Source organism: Pezoporus occidentalis, unplaced genomic scaffold, assembly GCF_034315485.1.
Source record: "Pezoporus occidentalis ecotype Australia unplaced genomic scaffold, CSIRO_AGI_Poc_V1 ctg355, whole genome shotgun sequence".
NCBI lineage: Eukaryota > Metazoa > Chordata > Aves > Psittaciformes > Psittacidae > Pezoporus > Pezoporus occidentalis.
The window spans coordinates 72197-98345 of NW_026915538.1; the positions used below are offsets into that span (position 1 = coordinate 72197).

Genomic DNA, 26149 nt, shown 5'->3' on the forward strand with positions numbered 1-26149 from the left:
GGGTTGGAGCTGGATGAGCTTGAAGCTCCCTTCCAACACAAACCATTCCATGACATCAAAGTCCTTGTGGATACAGGAGAGAATGGCTCTGGGGTGCAAGAAGGCTTTAGCCAGCATCCTTTTATTTTACCCTCTGCATTTATGTTTTTCCATGTCCTTTGGTATCTACATCCTACATCACCCTACATCCAACAGTTGTAGGGTGAGGAGAGAGGATTTAGGAAGAAAACACTTGAGTCTGTGTTCAAGTGACCTGATGCATGGGCTCTTCCAGGCTCTCCTGAAGCATTTACTTGCTTTTAAGGTCGTTTTGTACCACTGGGAGATGCTGTGTCAGTGTCCCAGGGTGAGGGTGCTTTGCCTGCCAACACTGAGCCCCCTGGTCTGGGTGCTGCTCTCCGAGCTCCATCACCCCAACATTCCCACTCCCAGCTTCAACTGAAGCTGCTGGCAATGAGGGGGCTGTGTTTGCCCTTGGCAACCCCACTCGGATGCCCACGGACAAGGGGTGCTGATGGCTTCTCCTCCCCACAGCAGGGGACAAGCTGGAGAGCAGCGGGTCTGGAGGCAGTGGGTACCACGCGAGCTGTGCTGCTCTAGCATCATCCCGGCTTGCCCGAGCATCTGTTTGTTTGTGTGGGTTTCTCTCAACAGCAGCCCTGGCAGGTTGGCACCAGGATGGGAGCTGCTGCTCTCTGCAGCATCTTTGAGCAGAGCTCCAAGATGGAGCTGCCTACACAGGCAGCTGAACGGGCTTGGGTGAGCAGCTCGGAGCTGGCACTCGCATCACGCCTCAGCTTCTTCCCTCCCCTCAGAGTCTATGGGGGCCCAAAGCTATCTCCTAGCAAAGGTAGAAGGTGATGGTGGTGTGGCCTGTGTCCTGCCCTGCCAGCGGTGCATCCCTGCTCTCGCTGCCTTGAGCGATCCAAGGATGTTTTCCATAGCGCTGCCTGCTGATGCTCCTGCAACGGGCACATCTGTGCGCCTCCTGCCATGGATATTAGGAAGATCCATGTCACTAATGTCTGATCTTCCCAATTCATCTTCACTAGGAGGGTGGTGGGACTCTGGTTGCTCAGGGCTGCCCCATCCCTGGCAGTGTTCAAAGCCAGGCTCTAATGGAAGATGTCCCTGCCCATGGAATAGGATGAGCTTTAAAGTCCCTTTCAACCCAAAGTCTTCCTCCTTTGCTTGGCCCTCTGAAGTGACTTGATCTGCTTGATCCTCCTTGAGGCTGTGTGTGTCTGCGTCTGCTCTGTGTGCACAGATTGCGTGTGTCTGTCTAGTCCATGTGCACAGATGTGGGCTCACGGGGAACAAGTGCTTGGTGCAGGTCCCATGTGGGTGCTTACTGAGATCTGCAGCTCCTCATGGACCTTCTGGGGTTGATTTCAGGTCCAGGAGGTGCCTGTGATGGGAGTTTGGATGGGGGACAGGTCCCTCTTTTACACCCTGTGGCTGTTGACTGGAAGCAGCCTGGTCCAGCCTGAGGGATGCAGAGGTTCCCCAAACCAACAGCGTTCCCTATGGGACTCGCACCCCTCCAACCCCAGCACAGAGCTGCTCTGTTCTGTGCGTGCCTCATTCCAAGCTCTTCTGCCACGGCTGCCAAGCTTTGGGATGGGGTTTTCTTTCCAGCTCTTTCCTTCAGAGCCTTGTTTATGGCCGTCAGGATTTGACAGGCTCTTGGCACCCTCCCAGCCCAGCAAACGCCGCGGTAGCGGCAGCTCCCGCCTGCTTTCCCCTTGCCCTGCCGCGGCGGTTTGAGACCTGTTGGGAGCCTTGTCTTTGCAGGGAAATCAAGTTGGAGACTTCCAGAGCCAGAAAAGACCTGGCACAGGGATGACAGCAGCAGAAGCCAAAAGGCTCAGATGGTTTTAAATGTCAGGGAGAGGTGTAAATGCATCTCAGAGACAGCGTGTCCAGGAGCGATGGTATTTTACAGACAGCCTGGTCTCCAGAGCCAGCATCCCCATGGCTCTCTCCTCTCTCGGAGCTGTGACTTCACCTGGGTGCTGCTGCGTGGCCACGCTGGGGCTTGCCTGTGGAGCGCCCAGCACGGGGAATGATGCTGGTGGCTGTGGCCTGTGGTGAAGAGGAGCGGGATGAAGGGCTGGCGAGGGGAAGGGGAGGGGGAGAGCTCCTGATGAGCAGAAGCACAAATGCCTCTTGTCTCCTGCTGCCAGCGTGACCTTTTCCGTTCTGAGATGATCCACGCTGACACTCGGAGGTGGCGGGGCAGGAGGACGTGGTCATCATCTCAGCCTCACCGCTGTGTGTGTGCCTGCTCCCCTCCATCACCCCCCCCTCCCCTTAAAAGAGTTTTAGGAGTCAGCAAGTTCCCCGTGCCAGCCATCTGTCCCATTTCCCTTAGCAACCATCCGTCCTTTTCTCCTTCATTAAGGATCTGAAGCAGATCCTGACTGTCAGCCCCTCTCTTGTTTCCCTTTTTGCCTCTCTGGATCATGCCTCTTGCCTGTCACCGTGTCACAGGCTCTTTCTCTGGGAACACGATGCCTTCCCACGCAGGGGATGCAGCCATAGGCATGTTCGGATGGGCTCTGTTTGCTCACGTTCTGAGCAGGCTCTGGCTTCCCTGCTGGCTCTTCCTTTCCAGCCTGATCTTCTCCAGTTCCTTCACCTCATCCTGATCCATGTGCTGCTTGTGTCGTGCTTTCGAGGATGGAGCAGGCACCGGTGCTATTTCCATGGCACATCTGGGCTCTGACTCGTTGGGATGCAGGGGAAGAGCCTTTGGATCCGGAGCTGTGCCACGTGTTAGTTTGGTGATGGAGGTACCGAGCTACCGACTGCCACAATAACAGTGCTGTGACTTAAACTGAGGGGAATGCTCCCAGCTGAGCCTCGGGGTTGGTCCCCCCAGCCCCATCTCTCAACACTTGCCCACCCATCATCTCTGGGCATGGCCAACAGAGCTGAGCAATCTCCTTTCCAGCGTTGCCTGCTCACATCTAACCTGCCTTGTGCTGTTTCTGCTCCTCACAGAGGGATCCAGCACCCTGGATCCAGCTCCTCCTTGCTCTTTCTCCATGCTGTTGTTTGACCCAAAGGTGCACCAGGAAGAATCAGCCTGGGGTTTGCTGCTCTTCTCCCATCATAAACAGGTTCTGGGTGGTGAGGGCAGCTCCAAGAGGCCACCTGGATGCACTACCTCAGCTGGGCTCGTTTTGTGCTCCTGGAGCAAGGATAAGGGTGTTGGTGCATCCCAAACCCTGCCACGCATCTCTCACTGTGGCCCAGCAGGGCTCTGCCAGAAAGGTCCTGGAGGAGAAACCCACTGGGAGGAAGGATGCCCTCTGCCAAACCAAGGCCATCATGGAGACTCGAGCCCTGTGATAACACCTCAGTTGATGCTGTAAGTATTGAACAAGCTGCATTCAAGCGAGGGAGGATGCAATGCTCTGCAAGGGAAAACTGGGAATTCTCCATGGGATAACTATTCCAGGAATACTGGTCTTCATAGCAACCTCTGCTTTGCTCCTAGGTCCCTCTCCCACCTGCCTGATGGGCTGAGATCCCAACACCTCTGTGCACTTTTTGCTGGGGGAGCTGTGTACTGTGAAGAGGATTAGGATCTCAATGGGATGCTCCATCCCCAGGCTAGAGCAGAGCCCTCCCCATTGGGCAGTTCTGAGCTGGGCTAAAGCCAAGTGGGTTAGAAAGGTCTTTGAGGTCCTGGAGAACTGAGGGATGGCTCTGCAGGAGGTGTGAGCAGTGGGCAAGGAGCCCGGAGCAGAGCCAGAGAGAGGAATCCTTAATGTGAACCCTTCTGGTTTGGTCCAGATGCTTCAGCCCTGCTAAGAATCACCCTTGGAAGCAAGCACCGGTTCCTGAGTGTGCAGAGAAGGGATTTGGCCTAATGAAGTTATCCAAGTGCTCTGGCTCCAGCTGCTGCTTCTAATTGCATCTGTCTGATGTCCAGAGATACGGCAAGTAGGGAGGGTCGGCATCCTCCTTGCATCATCCACATCCTCTGTGCTCTGCCCGCATCCAACAGCGTATTCCTGGTATTCCTGGCCCCTCTTGCTTCCTAGAGAGCCTGGGAGGCTGCAGGTGCTGCTTGGTGAGGAAGAGGCAGACTTGGTGCTCTCTTGCAAGTGCTTCTCTCCAGCGCTGACAGGCACAACACAGCTGAACCATAAACTTCCCTATCCTGCTGCAGCCATCCCTGTCACAGGGGGTTAGCAAGCGTCTGACAAGCAGGAAGCAGCCTGGTCAGCCCTTAGGGTAAAGTCTCCTGGTTTGCTATCTCAGGCAGCATCCCCCCCTCAGGGAAGTGGTGTTAATGCCACCTGAGCCCTGGGACAGGGCCAGCCCTCCTGCGTGTGGGGGTGAATGCATCCCACATCCCTAAGGCTCCTGTTAAAACTCCTGATTCATTTCTGGGCTGGAGCTCTCCTTCCAAGCGAGGCTTTAGCAAGGAGGATGGAGCCAAGGGCATTTGAGAGGTGGGTGGTGAGGAGGAATAAGAGCATGTAGGAATTTGGGGGGGGTGTGGGGTCAAGCAAATAAGGAATATGACGTGTTATCGCACCTGAACTGATGCTGGGATGGAGCTGGGATGCTCTGGATGCTCTGCTGAGCTGCCAGCACTGCAAGCACAACACCATGAGTCAGGTCCTCGGGATCAGGAGCTTGTGGGTTTGTATTTTAGTCCCCTCTGAGCCTTTCGAGCTCGTTTCTCTCCTTGGTTTTCCTGTCTCTGCAGAGCCACGAGGCTGGAAAAGCAAACTCCAGCCCATGGCTTGTGGGGAAACGAGGGGTTCATCCAAGAGGAGACGTGTGACAGAGCTGGAGGATGATGGCAAATGCACCAAGAGCCCTGAGCGCTGCTGCTGTGTGATGGAGAGGCCACCTGCAGCTGCTGAGCAGGAAAAAGGCCCTGGGCTTTGCTGAGCAGCCCCAGCAGTGGTGAGAAGCCCAATGGAGGGTTATTTAATGCTCCTCTGCAGCGGAGATGGCCATTTACCAGTGAGGAATCTCTGGGCTGAAGAGCCACAGCTTGGCTAATGCTGGATAATGTCCTTGGGAAGGGAGAGGGGGGGAGAAAGTGCTGGCGGGATATAGAGCAAGTCTTTGAGGCTTGGCTTCCATAGTTAGATCTGGCACAAATATAGCAAAGCAGCTGGAGGATGAGCTTGTGCTTGGAATCATTAGCAGCGAGGGCTGTGCTGAGTTACTGAATGCAACCTGGGGTTGGGGGGGGAATGGTTTCTAGGCTCTCTATTAAAGCCAATCCGTGGTGCACGTGTATGCATCTGCTACGTGGCAAAGGCAAACTCACTGTAGGGTAAAGGCATGGAGATGCCCTGCGGGGAGGTGAGCTGTAGGAAGCAGGGATCGCGCGAAGCGAGCCCAAGGAAGCAGCTTTGTGGCTGGGAAGGTGGCTTCACCTCCAGGGCAGAGCTGGGTGGGCAAAAGGGGCAGCTGAGCAGGGTGGTGTCTGCTGGGGTGAAAGGGCTGTGCCCAAGGGAAGGAGCTGGGAACGGGCCAGCGATGCTCTGCCCTGCTCACCTGTGGTGGGAATTGAGGGATGCCCCACAGCTCTGTAATGGTCTCTTCATGTGTCACTTAGATAGGCTCATGGAATGCGTTGTGTTGGAAGGGACCTTAAAGCTCATCCAGTTCCAACCCCGTGCCACGGGCAGGGACGCCTTCCACTAGAGCAGCTTGCTCCAAGCCCCATCCAGCCTGCCCTTGGATACTTCCAGGAATGGAGCAACCGCTTCAGCTCATCTCCAGAGCATCTCTCCCTGGGTCATTTCATCTCTGAAACGAGCCTTAGCTTACAGCAGGGATGAACTTGGTTTAGGTGTCCATGCACACGGGAGCAGATCCAGCCCCCTGGGCTGCTCCAGGTTAACCCAGCCTCTTGCCTTTTGGAAGGCACAAAAGGGGACAATGCACCCAGCTTGCATCGAGTGGGAGCTTGTGCTTGCCCTCAGCAGGAATCAAACCTCTCCTGGGGTGCCCTGTGGAGTTTGACTTGACAGCATCCCTGCTTTGCCTTGTGCAACTGCCTGGGCTTCACTTGGGTACCACAGCTGGTTGCTTGGTTGTCGAATGCTGCTGAGCATCACTTTAACAGGAGCGGAGGCTGGATGCAGAGCCCTGAATGTGATGTGGGGACATGGGAGTAGGGACATAGCGTGATGCATGCTGTGTCCTCCAAAGCATGTCCTGGTGCCTGGAGAAGGCCCTGACTCATCTTGAGGAACATTTTAGCATAAGACATGCTGAGCACAGGAGAAACACCTTTGTCAGGACAGTGCCTGTTAGGCAGGATCTGAGTAATGCAGTTTATCTGCAGCGCTGCAGCAGCTGGTCCTGCTGCGGGGCATTAACACTGGGCTCTGGTGCTAGGGGAGAGGCAGAGGGGCCGGTGTGGGAGGTAGGGGTGGCTTTGTGTGGGGATTACAGCTGCTTCTGTGGCTGTTGAGGCAGAGCAGGCTGCTGGGGAGATGCGATAGTGGGCAAGGAAGGACCCGGAGAGATGGTGGGGATGGGGAGCTTAATCCTGGAATGGGTTGGGTTGGAAGGGAGCTTCAAGCTCATCCAGCTCCAACCCCAACCCCTTCCACTGGAGCAGCTTGCTCCAAGCCCCTGTGTCCAACCTGGCCTTGAGCACTGCCAGGGATGGGGCAGCCACAGCTTCTCTGGGCACCCTGTGCCAGCGCCTCAGCACCCTCCCAGGGAAGAGCTTCTGCCTAAGAGCTCATCTCAGTCCCCTGTCTTTCAGTTTAAAACCATCCCCTATTTCCCTTGTCCCAAGCCCCTCTGTGTGCAGTGGAAGAAGCTGTGGGATGATCTCTTGATGATGAGAGTTTGTGCTGTACAAAAGGGGATCTCAAGGCAGTTTTAGCCTGCAAGGAAGGAGAAATGAAGCTGCCACAACACCTGCAGTGCCTGTAGGGGTGATGGGGACCACTGTGATCTGGTGCTTAGCAGTGCTTGAACAGGAGACAGAAGGCGGTTGGGTACCCCTGATGTTTGAATCCCTGTGTCAAGGAGGCTGCCGTGCTCCCACATGAGCCCATAGAGGCTTGTTAATGCATTTCCATATGATTTGATTGTAATCCTCATGGAGCAGCTTTGGGAATCTGGCAGCATGGAGCTCGAGGAGGAGCAGGGCTCGCTACAACAGCAGGACTGAACTGTCTGCTTCCAACTGGGAAGCGAGCAGGAGCGGGATGGGAGAGCGGTGGGATTGGATGTGCTGTGCTTGGGGGTGGCAGGAACGAAACCAAACTGAACGACACCAACACTCCAAAGCTCCCCATGCCCACAGCTAGCTTGGGCAGCTGACGGCTCCGGGGTTTGTGCCTTTGGGAGCCTTGTTACTTTCCCAAATTCCCTACAGAGGGCTTTGTGTTGCTTTTAGGCTTAGGAGAATGTGATCCTTGATCCTGGAATCATTGAATCATAGAACAGTTAGGGTGGGAAAGGACCTTAAGTTCATCCGGTTCCAACCCCCCTGCCATGGGCAGGGACACCTCACACTAAACCATGGCACCCAAGGCCTCCTCCAACCTGGCCTTGAACACTGCCAGGGATGGAGCATTCACAACCTCCCTGGGCAACCCATTCCAGTGCCTCAGCACCCTCACAGGAAAGAATTTCCTCCTTAGATCCAATCTAAACTTCCCCTGTTTCAGTTTGAACCCGTTACCCCTTGTCCTGTCACTCCAGTCCCTAATGAAGAGTCCCTCCCCAGCATCCCTATAGGCCCCCTTCAGACACTGGAAGCTGCTCTGAGGTCTCCCCGCAGCCTTCTCTTCTCCAGGCTGAACAGCCCCAACTTTCTCAGCCTGTCTTCATACAGGAGGTGCTCCAGCCCCTGAGCATCCTCGTGGCCTCCTCTGGCCTTGTCCCAACAGTTCCATGTCCTTTTTATGTTGAGGACCCCAGAACTGCACACAATGCTCCAGGTGAGGTCTCACAAGAGCAGAGCAGAGGGGCAGGATCACCTCCTTGGACCTGCTGGTCACGCTGCTTTGGATGCAGCCCAGGATACGGTTGGTTTCTGGGCTGCAAACTCACCCTCACTTTCGTCACAGGGCAGAGCCGGATGCCTTCGCTGTGGACCGCATCCTCCCTGTGCATTGCTGGGATGCTAAAGATCCCCGGAGCTTTGCCAAGGCTGCTTGCAATGATCCAAGTTCTTGTCCTGGAGAGCCGATATCGGCAGTTCCAAGGCTGCGGTGACAGCAGCTCTGTACCTGTCTGTCGGGTTGAAGTATGATGTACTCTGGCTTAAAGAACAACACAGAATGTCCCCTTCCTTCACGTTCCTGGCTTATTCTTCAGCCCAGCTTGGCTGCAGAGCAATCAAAGAGCGAGCAGGGATGATGAGGGCCAGCAATTTATTAAGGCAGTGCTGGTGCTGAGGGTTTTATAGTGAAACTCACGGTGCGGTGTCAGCGGAGGTGATGTCCTGATGGAGAGGCAATAAAGCAAGCTGGGTTAAGCGTGCAGTAATAGGCATGTATCCGAGGCAGCCGCTATGATAACCCAGCTGATGGATGTCTCTGCTCTCCTAGGTCCCTCTTAAGGTGTAGGATTTATCGCTGACACCTCTGTGCCGTTGCCCTGGGCACTCAAACCCCAAATCTTTCGTTCTCCCCAGGTTGGGATGCTCCCGAGTTGATGTTCGTGCTGCGGAGGATGTAGGTGGGGACCGGGTTCACTGGGGCTTAGCGAGCATCCCACCTCTCCTGTGATGCACTCAAATGGATGCCTTGTGTAGCTTTGGTGCTGGTGAGGAGTTATTACTGTGAGGGCTCTGCCCCCTTCTCCCATTGCGTGCAATGAGAGGGCAGTGCCCTTCGTTGAGGGGTGTGAAGTCCTGAGGGAGCGCTAAGGAAACAGGTCAACACGAAGCAAAGCCCACATTGGGGTGTAAGTTGTGTCCCTGCCATAGAGGAGTGCGGAATGAAGAGCTGCTCCTGGCTGGGGTGTGCTCCATGGATAGGGCTGTGCTCTAAATACAGGCTGGCCTTTGATAAGCAGCAGCTCTCGTGGAGCTGAGTTAGATACGCACATCTGAGCATCGCAAGCAGAAAGCCTGAGCTGCACCAGTTTAATAGCTTGGATACATCAATTGGCAGCATCCAGGCTGGAATGTACTGGGAAGCACTGGGAATAAAGCCCCTACTGATTGTATTTTCATCAGTTAAGCAGTTGCTTATGGTTTTCCTGACGTTCCTGCTCCTGTCTGCTCCAGGTTCCAGGAACGTCTGCCCACCGGGATGGCGCTGGCTCTGCTGACAATGGCTCACGCTGGAGGGGAAGACCTTGGAAGGATAAAATGGTTTTGGCTAAATACTATATTTGGCACCAGCTTTTCATCTAAACCTGAGCCACTTTGCACCTGTCTGGAGAGATAAAGGGACTTAAAATGAGCGTGAGTGTGGTTTTGATGCCTGAACAGTACACAAAGCCCTCAGGAGAAATGAATCCCGGGGCTTCAAAGCCTTTGCTGGATGTTTTTCTACCACCTAGAGCACTGTCAGGCTATTTTATTTTCAAGGTACGGTGATTTCACCGAGCAGACCGTTTGAAGGCTGCTCTACTTGCTTTAAGGAGGAATGGACAGATGGGTATGTGCTGCTATTCCCTGCTGGATGAGCTGAACTGTTTTCTGGGACACGCGTTTCTGCCCACAGGAGGCTCTTTTTGCTGCTTTTCTGGTCTTGTGCAATAGCAGCATCTAAAATATGACCTGGAGGATTGAGTTCAGCCTTGGGCAGCTCTAGATGTGGAGCTGTTGAGTGAGGCCAGAGGAGGCCACGGAGATGCTGCAAGGGCTGGAGCAGCTCTGCTCTGGAGCCAGGCTGAGAGAGCTGGGCTGGGGCAGCCTGGGGAAGAGAAGGCTCCTGAAGGGGAGACCTGAGAGCAGCTCCAGTGCCTGAAGGGGCTGAAGGAAACGTGGAGAGGGACAAGGGGACTGTAGGGGCAGGCCAAGGGGAATGGCTTGAACCTGCCAGAGGGGAGACTGAGCTGAGCTCTGAGGCAGAAGCTCTTCCCTGTGAGGGTGCTGAGGCGCTGGCACAGGGTGCCCAGAGAAGCTGTGGCTGCCCCATCCCTGGCAGCGCTCAAGGCCAGGTTGGACACAGGGGCTTGGAGCAAGCTGCTCCAGTGGAAGGGGTTGGGGTTGGAGGTGGATGAGCTTTAAGGTCCCTTCCAACCCAACCCATTCCATAACGTTCTTGGCTGATACTTTGGTACTTGCTGAGTCCTTGCTGTGTCCAACCCAGGCCACCGCTGTCCTTCCACCACTGCAATGCCACGAGTGAGGGAAGGCTGTTAAGATGTGTCCATCCTAATGAGGATTTGCTTGGTAAGTGAACATGCGAGTCTGGGAGGGTCCATGAAGAAGCTTCCACGGTGTTCTAATCGGGGAAGGGATGCTGGGAGAGCCAGGTGTGTTTGGCTTCTGTCCATCAGTGATGTGTTGGGGGCACGAAGCTGCTTCATGCTTGGAGTGGGGTTAAGTGGAGCTCTGGCTGTGGGGCTGGGCTGGCAGTGGGGAGGGAGCCGGCGCCCTCAAGGGGGTTGTGGCCCTGGTGCGCAGCAGGATGCTGCCGGTGTGGGGGCCCCGGGGGCCAGCGGCAGGACCAGGGCTCGATCCCCGTTACCGGCAGCCGCTCCCCGCATCCCGCCCGCACCGCCGCCGCAGGCCCGCCAGGGGGCGCCGCCGCCCCCCTTACCCACGCGCGCTTTCTTCTCCCACCTCCCCAGCCGTCGCCATGGTGACCGCTGGGTGCGTAGCGGTCCTTACGAAGCTGACGCAGTGGGCGGCCCGGCACGGGCGGGGGCGGCCCCTGCACGGGCGGAGGCGGTGTTAGAGAATCGGGGGGCCGCCAGGCCCCCGGCATGGAGGCGGCGGCGGCCTTGGGCCTACGTCGCGGGCGGCGGCGGCGGCGGCGGCTGAGGTGAGGCGAGGCGGGATGGCGGCGGCGGGAGGGCAGGGCCCCGCGGGCCGTGAGGCAATGAGGCTGCCGCGGCAGGTGCCGAGGGGCGGGGGTGCGGGCTGGGGGTGCCCCGCTTCACGCAGCCCCGGCGGGGGGAGCCTGCGGGCTGAGGCGAGCGGGAGCCGCAGGCTTCCCCCGCCGGGGCTGCGTTGGCCTGCGCCCGGTGGACGAGGCGGTTTCCCTCCCCGGAACGGAGGCCCGAGCCCCCGGCCCGAGGTGGGTTTGGCTGGCACGGGTGATGGGATGGGTGCTGCGGGCTGGCGGAGGGGTGGGTGTGACCCACGGAGTCGGTCAGTGCTCGGGGCGGCCCCGCGGGCTCCCGCAGTTAACGGGGGCTGAAGGTGCTCCAGTGATGCGGGTTAACCGCGCCCTGGGTGTAGGAGCCCTCGTTTAGGGTCGCAGTGAGCCGCATGCTTATGGAAGTAAAGGATACATCGCCCTGAGAGCGTGCAGCTGGGGTGTTGCCAGGCTGCTCAGCCCTGTGCCCGGTCTGGGCACCGCTACCTGCCGCTGTGCTTGGGACAGGCTTCAGTTGCCGCTTGGAATGGTGGTTGCTGAGTCTGCAGGTCCCAGTGGCTCTTAACAGCCCCAGCTCCAGGTGGGAAACAGCACCGTGATCGCCAGCGGTGCTCTGTACGGCTCCTGGGATGCTGGAGTGTTGCAGCGCTGTGTGCTGGAAGCAGCACATCTCGGTGGGGTGGGTTAAACGGCGTGTTAGAGGCAAGGTTCTGAGGGTAAGTATAACCTGGGCCAAGGTGGGAAAGGCTTGATTCTTGCCTGCCAGGGCAAAACTTTGTCCTGCCGGCTGTCCTTCCGCCCTGCTGTGTTCTGGATGGACGGGGGAATGGTGGTTGCTGAGTCTGCAGGTCCCAATGGCTCTTACAGCCCCAGCTCCAGGTGGGAAACAGCACTGTGATCACCAGAGGTGCTCTGGACAGCTTCTGGGATGCTGGAGTGTTGCAGCGTCGTGTGCTGGAAGCAGCACATCTCGGTGGGGTGGGTTAAAAGGTTCTGAGGGTAAGTATAACCTGGGCCAAGGTGGGGAAGGCTTGATTCTTGCCTGCCAGGGTAAAACTTCGTGCTGCCGGCTGTCCTTCCGCCCTGCTGCGTTCTGGATGGACAGGGGGAAGAGGCTGCGCTTTGTGCGGTCAGGCAGAGTGTTTTTAACATAGTCGTGGTTGGGAGATAATGAAATTGCAGGAAGTGGCTTTTGGAAAGGCAAAGTCTTTAATGGCTTGGGTTTGTTACGTTGAAACATGTATCTCCAGTGGGCGGAAGTGGAGAGCTTCTCTAAATAGGCAACGTTATCAGGGTGAAGTTATTTGTTGGCCCAGGTGTTAGCTTTCTGTGTCATGAAAGTTACGTGGGGTTCTTAGAGGTGCTGCTGAAGTTACTGCTCAGCCCTCAATGTGTGTGTGAGGCTGCAGCGGACAGGCAGGCCAGGAACAGCTAATGGGGACGAGAAACTTGAGCAGCATCTGCTACGTGGTAAATAATGTATGTCGCCTGGAACTTCTGTAACTAAAGCTCCTCAGAAAGGAGTAGGAGAAACAGTCCTCTTTAAATCTGCATTTAAAGAAGAGATTTGGGAGTTACCATCTGGTTTACACAAATTTCACTCCTTCTATAACGTGCTAAGAGTCAAAATGACGTGAGGGTATGGATTATGTATAGATTTTGGTAGCACTGACCTGTAAAAACCAGATTTGATCCGAATTCCATTTTAACTTAAGGCACTGGGCTTAGGTCTTTTGCCTGCTAGCTGCAAAATCAGAAGTCACACAGAAACAGGGGTTGCTTTAAGCCCCTGACAGTTCAATTGCTGTTAGGATGTGGGTGCTGAGAAAGTCAGACTTCACTGTGCTGTGCCCCCTGTTCCTTTTCTAGAGCCCTAGAAAGGAGCAGTTGTGCAACAAGGTATGGTCTGAGTGGTTGACATTGAGAAACGTGCTGCTCCAGGGGGAAAAGTGGGAAGGATGAAAATCCTCCAATGCCAAAAAGTTGCATTAAAAAAAATAGAGAAATGGGGTAAAGCAAAATACCTTCCATTAAAAAGGAAAAAAGAATGTCGATATCAGCCTAGTCAGTAATGTTAAGACTTTCCTTCAGCAGCAGCTCTGTGTTTGTCTTCTACTAAACTCTGGCAGAGTTTAACTTCTCAGGGAACTGTCAAAATGGACAACATAGTTATGACCCAAAATATCTGCTTTGTATGGACGTGCTTTTGGACTTTGTATGGGAATAGAAATCACATTGCTTGTGCTGGGTCTGCCTCTGTTTGCTCTATGAAGAGACTTTTATGTACCCCTTAAACACTGTGTGCATCTAACTAGGAACTGGAGGCGTAAACTTGCAAACCCCTTGGTTGCCCTTTGGAAAATCCATTTGATTTCCATGTTTTTATCAGTCCCACCTGTCTGTGCTTCCCTTTTAAGGAAAAACAAGCCCCAAAAGGTTTGGCATTCCTGATGGATCTGAGTGCAGGAGCTGTAGATTGTCACTGTAACCCATGTGAAGTTCAAGTTGTGGCTCTATCTGTGAGGTGATCTTTAATCCTGGGGCCCTGAAGGTACAGATGTTTAAAGGTGCCAAGACTAAAACCAGGCAGATGGGTGTCTGCAGTGCAGCCTCTTCTTAGAAATTCATTAATTTTGAGTTAGCTCCTCAAAATAGGTCACTTTGATTTCTGAGCTGGGATATAATTGTATGCATTTGCAAAAAATAGATTGATCTGCTGCTTCCAAGGCTCTGTGACTTTGAAAACTCTCCTTAAAGCAACACAGATACCAGTCTTTTTGGGTTTGTGCATCGCTTCCAGGCAAGAACCCCCAAGCTGGAGGCTTGTAGGAAATACAGGCTTGGGACACTGCTCAGCTTTGGACAGCCAAGAGCCTGTGAGGCTTTGAGTTGTCATCTGCTCCATCCCTGGCAGTGTTAAAGGATGGGGCTTGGAGCAATGGGTTCTAGTGGAAGGTGTCCCTGCCAGTGGCAGGGAGTTGGAACTGGATGAGCTTTAAGGACCCTTCCAACCCAAAACCGTTCCATAATTCTATGATTTAGAGGCCTGCCTACAATTAAGCTTTCTTGCATTAAACAGCAGTCGTTCTGTTGTCTTCAGGCAGGGAAAGGATGTTTGAGAGCTCTTCCTTGGGCAGCAGAATATGTTTACCCTAGAGCAAGAGGCTTTTACTCTGGGGAGCCTGCTTCCACCCTGCTTTTCCTCTGAGAAAGCAGCATGCTCCCTTTCTCAGCTTGCCACCTAGGTAGCAGCAGCAAATAATACTGATTTAAAGCTAGCTGATTCTGACAGTGATCCAGCAGATGAATAAGTACATCCTGAGCCGGATTCAGCACTGGAGTTTGAGGAAGTTCCATTTAAAGAGACAGCTATTGAGATGTTTGGATGAGTGCAAACTCTTTTCAGCTGCTTTGAGAGCGCTTCAGGGCTGGAGTTTTGAGAGAGCTGGGGGAAAGGAATTTATGAAAGTGGCCTTTGTGCTATCAGGAGCGTGACAAATGGACTCTGGGGATCTGGGGTTAGCTTTAGGATGTTTGTTCCTACTGGAATAGATTCTTTGGAGTCAATCAGACTTTACTCGACGTTCATTTGTTCTGATACCTTCTTTATCTGCACTGTACTCACATGATACTGTTAATTTAAGTGTATATCTGCCAGAACAAACACACATGGCACATGGTTCACGGCGGTGGGAATCCTTGTGATGCTTCTACTTAGAACTACATTCCTTCCGTTTCAAGCCAACACTTCGTTTTGTATATTTCCGAAGAGAAATCAGAGGAAAAACATCTTGCAAATGTGGTGGGTGCATTATCTGTGCAGCTTTGAACTCCTGTGAGAGAAGAAACTGAAATGATCTCTCTGCTTTTGATAAGAAATGGAAAATTTTGCCTACTGAAACCCTAAAATTACTGTGTATTTTAAGAGCACGACTAGCTGGGAGCTGATAGTTACTCACAGGGCACAGAAATAAGACTCTAGAGTCTGCTCCCTTAGTGCAACCATGGTATGTTGATCCTGCTCACTAGATCTCCCTCTGCTTTCCAATAATGCAATCTATTTCTTGTCCCCTACAGCAGCAATCACTCTACTTATAATTCTACCGTGCTAGATGCTAAGGCTCTTAGTCTGCTTGCTTGGGTGCATGAGTTTAAGTCGTGGTACTTGGCGTGTTGATCCTGAGTTCATTATCAAACTGTAAGAACATACCCAACTGATCTGTTAAAGTCTAAAATACTGTGGAATATGAACTCTGAAGCATCACAACAAGCTTTAACAAATGATAATGTGAAAAGGGCTGGGTTTATTAGAAAGCAACATAAAGGGGAATATTCTACTATAAAATGCTTCCAAAATTTGGGGTTTCAGTGCTGTAGCTTGGTGATGATTTCATATACAAAATAGAATTCCTGCTGAGCTTGGGGAAGAACGTGCTCTCTGTCTTCAGTCCTTTCTTATTTCTGTTCTTTTCCTTCCTCCTTTTTACCCTTTTTTCTCCTCCCAGTGAAAGGGCTGTGGGTCCCTTACCTCATACACTGGATTTCTTTGAAAAGGTGTCAAGCTAAAAGATGGAATAAAAAGGTTGTTGATTATTTTCCTCTTTCTTGCAGCAAGAGTAGAAAAATTGGCACTGCAAGCAGAGCCTGTTTAGGCAAGGAATAGTTTTGTCATGGGCTCTTAACCCCAAGCTTCCAGTCTGTGCCTTTACATTGATGCTTCTTTAACTGGGCTCATGCTCCTGCAGGCTTGTGCAGGCCCCTGGAATTCCCTTTCCTACCCCCTCCACTGGAGCTGCTGTGTCTCTTGCAGGAGAGCTGGCCTTATGGTCTCCTTCAGGCTGGCTATGGATGTCTGGAACTGTGAATTCATGGCTCTTGGAATCATAGAATCATGGAATGGTTTGAGTTGGAAGAGACCTTAAAGTTCATCCAGTTCCAGTCCCAACCCCTTCCACTGGAGCAGCTTGCTCCAAGCCCCTGTGTCCAACCTGGCCTTGAGCACTGCCAGGGATGGGGCAGCCACAGCTTCTCTGGGCACCCTGTGCCAGCACCTCAGGACCCTCCCAGGGAAGAGCTTCTGCCTCAGAGCTCATCTCAGTCTCCCCTCGGGCAGGTTCAAGCCATTCCCCCGGCCTGTCCCTATGCCAAAGCCCTTCTCCAGGTTTCCTGCAGCCCCTTTAGGCACTGGAGCTGCTCTCAGGTCTCCCCTTGAGGAGCCTTCTCTTCCCCAGGCTGCCCCAGCCCAGCTCTCTCAGCCTGGCTCCAGAGCAGAGCTGCTCCAGCCCTCTCGGTTCTGTTCATCAGCAGCCCGCCTGCTTTTGGTTCCTGCACATTCCCTTTGTGTGAAATTAAAACAACCAGAGGATTCCTCAGTGATGTCTTTGACCTCAATAAAAATTCCTCCCTGAGAACAGGATACAAGATACACTCTAGGGTCTTTCAAATTCTAAGTTTCCTTGTATTTCACTTGCCTTTTCCTCATGCAAAGCTGCTGTTCAGCAGGCAAGGATACAAACCCCAGTGGAACTGATTTCTAGGAATCTCATATTATGCTAAATTCTCCCTGAGTTGTTTGAGCTCATTTCCATGACCTTATGCGCAGATCTACATGGCTGCATTGGCAGCAACCTGGTGCTGAAGAGCCCTCTCCTACCAGAGGCCTGCTGGTGTGTGGTTATTATGGGAATCCTAGAGAAGACTGTTGGGGTGGAGTATTTTCTAAATGCCTGCTGTTTCATAAGAAGTTTTGTGAGCTCCTTCATCCACATAGAGGTTCGTGCTGCTCCACTCCCATTTGCCCTGAGTCTTCCTCAGGGTGAGAATGTCCTTGTGTGCTGAGGGGGAACTCGCTGAGAAAGCTGTCCTGGAGGGTGTCTGGGTGAGTCTGTCTTCATCACCATGCTCCTCTCTGTCAGGCACTGGCATCTTTAGGGGTGAGTAAGCACTGAAGATCCTCTTCAGGATCTGTGGGATAGCTTCTTTGGTGCAGTTGGTGCTCTGTGACATGGGAGATGGGAAGATTTCCGTGTAGCTTCTAAATGATGTGTTATATTACTGAAGAGCTTGTAGCTTCGTGCTGAATGAGAGCAGAGACTTGCTGGTACTGAAACTGTGTGAGGTTTTTCTCTTGTGAAAGCATGGTAAGATAATTTTAAACAGCATTTCTGGTTACTGTGAGTAATTAGCTAATGGCTAAATATGAGAAGGCTGCCTTAAAAATGAATAGGTCCTCTAAGCCTTTGCTTTGCATGTCTGTTTTCCTCTGTAACATGTTTCTTTGTGATTTATTGGTCCAGAGATAAGATTATCAGCACAGACCTGAGAGATCCTGAGCTTAGATCCAGCCAGGCTTCTAGACTGAGTCCTTACTCTGTTCTGAAGCAAATATGCAAATAATATGGTGAATCCCTCAGACCACCTTAAATAAAACTGAGCTGGATAATAGGAAGAAATGGGGAAATTCAGGCCCTGCTATTGTGGTTTCATTTCAGTAAGTACAATAGAAACGGTAGGACAAAAACCCCTCTGGTTCCTTTCTCCCCTGAAAGGTTTCCATTCAGATCTGTTGTGTTGCTCCTTGTTAGAGGTTGGAGTTTAAAGAGCTTTGCACCTTATGGAAAGAAGAGTGAAACTGGATGTTATGTCATGGCTTGTTTTCTCTGCACAGAGCTGTGTGATGTGCTTGCTGGTGTTTACAGCAGTAGGTAAAGCCTTGATGTATTTTTGGAATACAGATTCCAGCTCCAAAGTGTGAGCTTCTGGAGGTTTGTCTGTTCCCCATGGGATCTGTCAAATGATCCTGGTTTCTCTCATGGGGAATTAACCATTTCAGCTCCCAGGAAATAAAGACAAGTCAGAAGCTGCTTGTGAGTTTGCAGCATCTCCGCCAGCCTAAGACTGCCCTGAATACAGTGAGTCCAACCCTCTTGTGTTGTCTTGTGCATACAGTAGTTCTTGGGGCATATCAGGATCCCTTAAAAGAGTTCTTCATGGAAATTAAACCTAGCGCTGTCTGTAACTTCCCTTTTTGTACGGCTTGGCTTTGTCCAAAATGTGTTTTCCTTTGGGAGCAAACTCAGATTTCAGTGTTTGGAAATTCAGCTGTGAGAAGTAGTAAATGAAGTGAACTCGGTGCGGATCTCCATTGCTAAATGTTTCTGGACCATTTTGCTGCTTGTCTGCTGTTGAACTCCAGACAAGCCCCCTTGTGAAAGGGCACCAGCCAGTCTTCAAGGACTTCAGCCTCAGACCCTCTGGAACGGTCAGGTTTTCCAGCCCAATGGCCTCTCTTTGGTTCCAGAATATCCCTGTGAAGAGGCTGTGTCCTTCCCTTTCAGAGTCCTGTGTGAGTGCTTCACCTCTCAGCCAGATTTAACCTTTTAAACCTTTCTGTGACTGGCTTTGTGTCTGATTCAGTTGTTTGTCACCATCTCCATGGTACCCAAGGACAGCCACTTCACTAAATGAGAGTATTCAGATAGGAACCTCTCCGTATTTGCTTGGAGGGGAAACATGTGCCTGTGATCCTGTCAGAGGAAGCAAAACCGTTCCCTTTTGCTCTGCTGAATGGTGGATAAGTTACATGCTTAAAGAAAAAGAAGCAGCAGCAATTTGCAGCTTGTCTCTTAAGTTCCCGTTGCAGTGGATGCTGTCTTTCTTCCCTGAATAGAATGGAGAGTAATAACACACTTCTTTGAGAGACTGTGTGCTGTGGCATTGCTCTTCCCTTCACCTTTGTCATTTCCACTGATTTTCCAGCAGAGAAAGAGGCTGCTCTTTCTTTTCAAGTCTTTCTTCCGAGGTTAATAAGGGGCTAAAATGATTTGGCGCATGAATAATGAAGCACACAGGAAGCCAGAGATGCCTTTCCTGAGATGTTACGTGTGTGTTCTAAAACTGGAAGGAGTAGAAGCTTTCCTTGAGCTAAAGTGACAGGAGAAGACAAAATGTGGAATTGTGTTCAGCTTCATTCTCCAGGAAGCCACTTTTCTCCAGGAGCCCTTTCCCCTCTAAGTTTCAAGCCTATTCCTGGTTCAATATCTTGCTTTTAGAAAACAAATCTTTTATCCTCATTGATTCTTTTCTGAGCAAAAAAGGACTGTGTTTTCGTCCAGACCTTTTGAGCACCTCAGGGGCCATCACTGAATTTAACTTGATAGGGAAAGGGGACATCCACAAATGAGATGTTGTCCTGGATTGTTCTGAATGTTACTGGCCTGGAAGAGACTGAGATAAAGAACTTCAGGTGCATGTAGCTATTATTTACCTTCTTTTATAGGAGCCCAGCTCTGCTCTGGAGCCAGGGTGAGGGAGCTGGGCTGGGGCAGCCTGGACAAGAGAAGGCTCCTTAAGGGGAGACCTTAGAGCAGCTCCAGTGCCTAAAGGGGCTGAAGGAAACGTGGAGAGGGACAAGGGGACAGTAGGGGCAGGCCAAGGGGAATGGCTTGAACCTGCCTGAGGGGAGACTGAGCTGAGCTCTTAGGCAGAAGCTCTTCCCTGTGAGGGTGCTGAGGTGCTGGCACAGGGTGCCCAGAGAAGCTGTGGCCGCCCCATCCCTGGCAGTGTTCAAGGGCAGGTTGGACACAGGGGCTTGGAGCAAGCTGCTCCAGTGAAGGTGTCCCTGACCATGGCAGGGGTAGGAACTGGATGAGCTTTAAGCTCCTTTCCAACCCAAACCATTCTATGAAAGACAATTTATCCATTCTCCAAGGCCTTGGTCTGACTTTGTCTTTCTCTTGCCTGAGGGTGGAGGGATTAGTACAGGCGGGTCTGGAGGTGGGATCCACGTAGGATGCTGCAGAAAATGTTGTTCTGCTGTGAACGGGTAGCTGAGTAAGTGTGGTGCATCCATCTCAGTGCCTCATGGGAGCCTGCTGCTAATATTTAGAGTTTGGAGTGTGCAGTGCATGAGTTTTGTATGATGCAAGCCCAGAAGCATCAAGAGTGTTTGATTTGCCCGGGTGAAGGGGGGTGTGTGTGTGTGTGTGTAAGTTTGTTCAGGGAGGAGTGGGTACAAAGCCTGAAAATCCACTGTAAGGTGGAGAGTAGGGATTTGGGGAGAAGAAAGAGAGATGAAATTACTTTATAATCTGGTGTGCCAGTTGGGAGGACACCTATTTGTCTGTGTCCGGGCCACATGCTTCTGAGTGATGAGACATGCACAGCGGAGAGCAGCTCCACCAGTGCCCTTCATAGCATGAGGAATCTACTTCTACACTTAGTTTTACTGAGTCCTCGGGTATTTAGACCTCATAGCAGCCTTCCAGCATCTGAAGGGGGGCTATAAGGATGTCGGGGATGGACTGTTCATTAGGGACTGTAGTGATAGGACAAAGGGTAATGGGTTAAAAATTAAAACAGGGGAAGTTTAGATTGGATATAAGGGAAAAGTTCTTTACTGTAAAGGTGGTGAGGAGGCACTGGAATGGGTTGCCCAGGGAGGTTGTGAATGCTCCATGCCTGACAGTGTTCAAGGACAGAGCCTTGGGTGACCTGGTTTAGTGTGAGGTGTCCCTGCCCATGGCAGGGGGGTTGGAACTGGATGATCTTAAGGTCCTTTCCTACCCTAACTGTTCTACGATTCTATGAGTTGTTCCCTGGAATGGCTTGAAACCCTCTGCTTGGGAACTGCGAGATACATTGAACTCAGCATTCATTCTTTGAGACGTCTAATGCTTATTTTGTGATGAGTTGCCATCACCAGCTCCTCATGGAGATGATATCACCCCAGAAATAGTGATTTTCTTCTGGGAGTGGTAAAGAGCAGAGGAACTCAGCCCACTGCTCTGTGCTGTTCTTTGCCCAGAACACATCCGTGTTTTCCTCCTGTGTGTGTCTGGGCCTGCTGATGGAGGAGCTGGGGGTGGCTGGGTGAGGCTATAGAAAGAGCTTTCAAGACTGGAGGCGTTACCAGAGACACGATGAAGGAAGTGTCCAGTATGGAGCACAAGAAAAGGAAATGAGCCTTTGCTGGAGTTGATCTTGTGGCACAATGTGAATTGAAAAGCCAGTAAGGTGTTGCTGCTGTTCTGCAGTTTGAGGTTGAGCTGTAAAAGCTGGGGAGGTTAAAGCAGATCTATGTGGAGGCTGCTTTTACTGCCTCCAAACTCTCACAAATACTTCTTGAGCCATGAGAGTGGAAGGAAATTCCCTGTGTTCACTCTGTCAAGTGAGCATGCATGCTAATAAGTGCTGGGTTACTTTTTAAGCTGACGTGACAGCTACTCCTGGGTGTATAGGGTGCTTTTGTTACCCCCTTTGAGCTGCCTGGGGAGGCTGAGAAAGAGGATGGAGTTGCCAAAGGGAATGTGAAAGTCTCTCCAGCACTGATTATCCTGGGTTGTGCCTCTCTGAGCCACCTGAGTTGATGATTCTCTTGAAACATTGCAGTTTTGTGCAATGGACCAGTCAATATCCTTCATGTCCCCAGTGCTGTTGTGTTTATCCTGTGAAGAACTGGTTTACCAACTGCTCCGCTCATCTTTCTGTTCTAGTGAACTTCTAATTTGTTATGGAAAGACTTGAAAGTGGTAAAATGCCTTTGATTGAACAGAGGACAGCAAGAAACAAAGCGCTAGTCTTGCTTCCCTCAGAAATGTCTTCATAAGAAACAAGACCTTTTGTTCCTGTGATCACAGCACTGGATGAGGAGGAATGGTTTTTGGAAAGTAGTAACATTAACCTGGAAGGGAATCACAGAATCATGGTATGGTTTGAGTTGGAAGAGACCTTAAAGCTCATCCAGGTCCAACCCCAACACCTTCCACTGGAGCAGCTTGCTCCAAGCCCCTGTGTCCAACCTGGCCTTGAGCACTGCCAGGGATGGGGCAGCCACAGCTTCTCTGGGCACCCTGTGCCAGCGCCTCAGCACCCTCCCAGGGAAGAGCTTCTGCCTAAGAGCTCATCTCAGTCTCCCCTCGGGCAGGTTCAAGCCATTCCCCTTGGCCTGGCCCTACAGGCCCTTGTCCCAAGCCCCTCTCCAGGTTTCCTGCAGCCCCTTCAGGCACTGGAGCTGCTCTCAGGTCTCCCCTTCAGGAGCCTTCTCTTGTCCAGGCTGCCCCAGCCCAGCTCTCTCAGCCTGGCTCCAGAGCAGAGCTGCTCCATTGCAGCATCTCCATGGCCTCCTCTGGCCTCGCTCCAGCAGCTCCACGTCCCTCTTGTGCTGTGGCCCCAGAGCTGGATCAGGACTGCAGGGGGATCTCCCCAGAGCGCAGCAGAGGGGCAGGATCCCTTCCCTGTGCTGCTGCTCATGCTCTGGGCGTGCAGCCCAACACATGGGCTGGGGTTCTGGGCTGGAAGGAGGGAATCACACTGGTTCCTGTTGCCGTAACTGCAGGTGTTTGGCATTTGGTGTCACTGCTCTGCATAATCATGGCCATGGAATGAAATCCTTTTGAGTGCAAAAGCATGAAAGGGTGCGGTTAAAGCCATCAGAACCTTTTCACTTCAAATTACCTGATTTATGAAATGCAGATCTCAGTGTTAACATAGATTTGTTTTGCAAACCATTGGACTGGAAGGTACCTGGTGCTATGCCAGACCACTCCCTCTTGACAAGCATGTGAACATTACAGCTCTTGAGCCACTGGTCTAGACCACGAGGGCTAAAGGCTTCTGAAGAAAGAGTAAGTTGAACTTTCAGTTCTTTCAGCAGTAGCACGCTTCATTTAATGGGAATATTTGAGTAAGTCCTTTGGCTTGAGGTGTGTGAACCCCCTTTTCTCTTCCTGTTCTGGGCTACTTTGATCATTCCAGTGTGTCTGGGCTTGCAGCTTTTGCGTTGACACTATGAACTATAGGTTGTTCTTCTGCCTTTGCATCTGGAGGCACAAACCTTCCCTGTACCAGTGCCAGAGGGTGGGATACCAGAACTCCTGGTTGTCCCAGCCTGGAGAAGCAGGAGATCCTGCTTCCAGAAAGGCAGGTCCATTTGTTTCCTTGTGCTTTAGCTGAACATGTTGGTGTTTGCTCAACAGCTTTGCACCTCGCTGCTGCCTCTGTGTAGGAGTTCTCCAGGAGTTTGTGTTTCATAATGGAGTTTTTGTTTAAACTTGAGGTTTTTGAAGAGGAAAAAGTGACAGATGCCAAGGAGGGGAGAGAAAAAGGGAGGAAAATAGGATTATCCAAAGCTTGGTGGCCCTCAGGACTGTGTGGCTGCTGCTGCCTCTTTGTAGGGAGCAGGAGTAGGAGATGAGAAAGCGTTATCTTTATCTTCTCTTCAAATATGCAGAGCGTGCCTCCTGCACAGGAGCAAGGCTACCGAGGCTTCATCAGAGATTTCTGCTATTGGAAAAGGCAATGGGGTTGGAAGCAGTTGTGGCTCTTACGTTCCTATGGGAACAGATAGGAGCTGCAAGGCCTTGAATTCTCAACTCTCAGGGAATTTGTCAAGAAAGGTGGGAAAAGGATTTAATTTCTGATTTGAGTGGGAAACTAATATTCATTTTTCCCTTGATGGGCTCCCAGCTGCGAGTTCTTTTTCTGCTGAAGAGAAGACAGAGTTTTGTGCAGCATCTTCAAGGATGCTGAAGAGGAGGCAGAAGCTTGTGCAGTGTCTTTGAGGCTGCTTCCCTGAGCCTGGTCATGGGCTTAATTCCAAGTTGGACAATGAGATACCTGAATCCACCTTTCTGCTCTTTTGCTGACTCAGCTTTTTGTGTGGTGAGGGGCAGCGAAAAGGCTGTACATACAGAATCATGGAGTGGTTTGGGTTGGAAGGGAGCTTTTAAAGCTCATCCAGTTCCAACCCCTGCCATGGGCAGGGACCCCTTCCACTAGAGCAGCTTGCTCCAAGCCCCTGTGTCCAACCTGCCCTTGAACACTGCCAGGGATGGGAGTGTGAATACCACTTCTTTGGGCACCCTGTGCCAGCACCTCAGCATCCTCACACTAAAGAATTTCTTTATATCCAACCTGTTTCAGTTTGAACCCATCACCCCTTGTCCTGTCGCTCCAGTCCCTGATGAAGAGTCCTCTCCAGCATCCTTGTAGCCCCCTTCAGACACTGGAAGCTGCTCTGAGGTCTCCACGCAGCTTCTCTTCTCCAGGCTCAACAGCCCCAATGTTCTCAGCCTGGCTCCATATGGGAGCTGCTCCAGGCCCTGAGCATCCTCGTGGCCTCCCCTGGCCTCGCTCCAGCAGCTCCATGTCATGCTGGATGAGAATGCAAACACAGCTCCGTCCCACTGAGCAGCGGTGCTTGCGGAGCAGGGTCAGTAACCCAGTCTGAGTGAATGCTCCAGACTAAACTACTTCTGAATCCACTTTTACCACCCCATTTAAAGCAGATGAGATTTTGAAGGCAGAGACATCCAGGTTTGTTTCAACCACCCTGAGCTGCAGCCTGTTGTTAAAGCAGTTCCTACCAAAGGTGGGACTTTGCCCAGCCCTGCTTAAGCTCTTCCTGGGAAGATCAGCCAACATGCTGTAAGTAGGTTCTCCCTGTTCAGAAAGGTTGTGTGGTATAAGATTCCTGGTAGAGGAAGGAAAGCAGCAGCGTGATAAGATCCAAGAGGAATTTCAGTCCCAAAGTTAGGTTGCTCCATCTGAAAACTGAAAAGGAAATGGCAAAAAGGAGCTTGATGAATGAAGAAGCTGAGGATTTTAACAGTGAGTGTCTTGTTTCCAGCTAAATTCAATGGAAAGCAAGCACCTGCCCAGGGGTGGTGCTTGGATGGGTGCACTTCCTGGTCACCAGCAAGAGCTTTTGTTCTGTTAGAGAAAAGAAGAAAGCTGGTGGCTTTGGCGGCTTGTCACAGTAGCTAAAGGCTGAGGGAACAAGGAGTGTTGGGCTGAAAATGGACCTTATTGGTGAGTACAAGTTGCACTTACCTCTTAGAAAAAGCTCCTTTTAATATTCTTTAATGTTCTTCTATATACATAATATTTTATCTGCACATCCTGGTTCTTTGACTGTTGCAAGGTCAACCCAATGCAGCCAGTGAGTAAAACCAGTATCTGCTGATCACCTGAGCAGCTGGTGTGGTGGTTGACTGCAGGGATGCTCTGGCAGTGCTGTGGTAAGTACTGTTTTGGTGTTAGGGTCCTGACTGAAGCAGTTGTGCATGGTGAAGCTCATCCCTTTGGGAGCTGCCAGAGCTGCTTCTGCCCTGGGTTGTGGTCAGCACATCTGGGGTGTCCTGCCTGGAGGTTACAGTCTCTTACTGTATTATAAGGGGGATAACTGTCAGTTATATGTCCCAAATCAATGGGTTTTCAATTAATTCCTAGCTGACCATTAAACCTGATACCTGCTACTTAAACTGCATGGTGCTTAGGGTGAATAATACCGTTTCTTTGTAGTACTTACGTGTTACCTACATTGTAGAATGGGATTTGCATTAAGATCATTAGGTGTGCAGGAAAGCAAATGCTTCAGTTGAAGAACAGCTTAGCCTTCCTTGTAGCCTTTACACTGAGGTGCTTACTGAAGACCTGCAGCTATTTAGGGAACATGATTTCAGCTTCCTCATAGAGAAGGGGGGAACCTACCTTAGAAATGGGGGGGGCGGTTTCAACTGCTGTTCTTTACTGCAAAAACCCCAACATTTTATGTGATTTCCCTAAAATGGGTATGTAGCAAAGCTGTAGGTAGGGGTTTGAAGGCAAACTGCCTGTTAGCTGTGTGCTGTGGTCTGTGGTTCTGTGTCCTCCAGAGATGGAGATCATAAAGGTCACTGCAGCCCTGGTTGGCAGCCTGGAGGAGGAACAGGATGCCTGGCTGCTGTCAGCTGCTGAGGGGTGTTAAAGTGCCAGGCTCTGCTTGTTCTCCTTCAGTGTCATTAACACCTTCCCTCCTGGTTGTCTACTTGATGCTTTGCTGCTGGATTCTTTGACTCTAATCCTGGTGATGCTTTTGTTATAGAAACCATTTCCAACTGACTCAGTTAGAAAGTTGCACGTTCTGTTGCCAGCCCTGGTTGGCAAATAGAGGTGAGGCCACTTGTGAGCTGTGGCCCAGATCCAGCCAAAAGTGAGGCTGAGCATGTTAAGTCCTCTAGGCCCACATGAATCTACTCAACATATACAAGGATGTATGTATATATCAAAAGGAGCATAAGCAGCAGGTTAAGGGTAAGGATTCCCTCTGCTGCACTCTTGGGAAGACCCCCCCTGCAGTCCTGATCCAGCTGTGGGGC

General features: G+C 51.7%; 1 protein-coding gene across 5 annotated transcripts in view; it reads left to right on the forward strand.

Moving 5' to 3' along the window:
* The first annotated feature begins 10792 nt into the window (after window positions 1–10792).
* DAGLA (diacylglycerol lipase alpha) overlaps window positions 10793–26149 on the forward strand; it is a 72770-nt gene continuing 57413 nt past the window's right edge. For 2 of the 5 annotated variants that reach the window (XM_062630526.1, XM_062630527.1), the window contains exon 1: window positions 10793–10955. The gene's annotated coding sequence lies outside the window, so the exon portion shown is untranslated. Of the gene's footprint in view, window positions 10956–16832; window positions 16946–24304; window positions 24621–26149 lie in introns of those variants that run through there. The other 3 variants (XM_062630523.1, XM_062630524.1, XM_062630525.1) reach the window with 3 other exon arrangements.